At 38.4% G+C, this 1,920-nt stretch overlaps 1 pseudogene across 1 annotated transcript; it reads right to left on the bottom strand.

Annotated features, from left to right (window-relative positions):
• Positions 1 to 557: 557 nt before the first annotated feature.
• Positions 558 to 1,405, bottom strand: LOC309847603 (nucleoside diphosphate-linked moiety X motif 6 pseudogene; annotated as a pseudogene). The gene has a single exon. The product of its transcript is annotated as a nucleoside diphosphate-linked moiety X motif 6 pseudogene (transcript).
• Between the last annotated feature and the right edge of the window lie 515 nt (positions 1,406 to 1,920).

Below are 1,920 nucleotides of genomic sequence, written 5' to 3'. Positions count from 1 at the left end.
AAGTATCAGTACATTTAAATGAAACCGTTACATCTGTCTTTTAAATGTATCCGAGGAAATATGAATGTCAATAGTGATTTATATCCACCGCTACACATTTAAGAAAAATGAACAAGCTCTTTGTAAAGTTAGATATCTTACATTTTTCTCTCATCTTAAAATTGTATTTCCATCACATACACTTAGGCTTGAACGTCTGTTACTGATCCCTGCATGAAGATAAGTATATAAATGAAAATCAAATTTTTAGAAAATCTCTTGTAACCACAAAGCTTTAGGTGTTTAATCATCCCCCTCTGGATTAATCCAGAGTGAGGCTGATGAGGAATGGTTTTCGCCCTGAAGGAGAATGCATTCTTCTTGGGAAGGCAAGACTCGCATGCAGATGACTGTCCAACCGTGTTTGCAGAGGTCGAGGCATAGAATTTTAGAAAGAGGGCGACTGCCAGGAACTGGAGTGTCTGGACAACCAAACTGCAGTTGCAGTTGTAGAGAAAGGACATCTTCAAATCTGTATCAGAATAAATTGTTTTTTGTTTTTTGGTTTTTTTTGGGTTTTTTTTGCTTTTTGGTTTTTTTTTTTTTAGACTTCCACCTTTTGTATTGCATTTTCCTTTACCCAGTGAAGCTTACTTAGTGCTACAATCTTTTTCATACATTTGCTTCCTTTGGAAAGAGGCTTTTAAAATTTGCATGTTTTCATCAAACAAGTTTTCTTATGAAAATTATAAACATTAGAATATTAAAGTCAGATATTTAGTTAACCCCAAATGTCCACTACTTTTTATAGTACGGCACACATTATTCTGCATGTGCAATTTACTTAAAATTTTTTAAAACATGTAACTATGGATTTAATCCATTCCTGTCATAGTTCTGTAATTGGCTGGCAGTTCCTTGTGATAGAGTTTATAGAACAAGCCTGTGTAAACTGCCGGAAGTTCTTCCATGGTGAAATCAATCTTGTCAAACCCTTCTCTGTACCCATAGAGCAGCAGCCTAGCAACTCTGCTGGTGAAGGGAGTTGTATTTTCAGTCTTGGCCAGGTCACTGAGATCCATCCATTCACACCTTAAGCATTCATGCTGGCAAAAATCTATGGTGAATGAATGTGGCTTTAAGCGACAGATGATATACATATCTGACTTCCCAAAAGCTCCAGGATTGGTATGCTGTTGCCGAATGCTCAGGAGGGACCTGAATTCTGATCTTATACCAGTCTCTTCAAAAACTTCTCGAACTGCTGTGTCTCCAATATCTTCTCCAGGCTCTGACAGGCCTCCTGGAAACTTCCACATATTTTTCAACTTGAACCGGTCGCAGGCTCCATGAGCTCGGAGTGCAGCCGGAGGTCAGGCAGATGGGAATAACTGGGCGCTGTTCTCTGAGGGCGCACGAGGAGTGGGGCCCTGGGCTCTCGGCTCCTCTGCTTTTTGGTTTTTTAATGTTTTGTTTTGTTTTGCCTGAAAATATCCAAATTCAGTTACCTGTGGCCCAAGTAAGTTCTGTTTACTGCGTTGTGCTAAGTGTTGGGGATATAGCAGTGAATAAAGGATTTTACATACTACTATGGACCATTCTTTTTCCTAGTGGTGATATTGGGGGACCAGAATACATCCAGGAAGAGATCACCTTATTAAAGGGGAAAAAGCAGAGAAAAATGACAGGAAGAGCAAACAGAATAGGAAGCTAAAATTTAAAAAATATAAAAAGTAATTACAATACTAGAATTAGTAATAACTTTTTCTTCTGATACATTTAGTCTAACTGCCACAGGGGCTGACAATGATTAACACAATCTCAAAGGCTAGTTTATGGTCATAATGTAATATGAGGTCTCTCTCTTTTTTTAAGGTTTTATTTATTTATTTGAGAGAGAGGCAGAGAGAGTGAGAGAGAGAGAGAGCATGAGTGGGGTGA

Source organism: Mustela nivalis (genome assembly GCF_964662115.1).
Source record: "Mustela nivalis genome assembly, chromosome: 14".
NCBI lineage: Eukaryota > Metazoa > Chordata > Mammalia > Carnivora > Mustelidae > Mustela > Mustela nivalis.
Note: the sequence above shows the minus strand (reverse complement) of the source record. Positions and strands in the feature narration are given on the sequence as shown.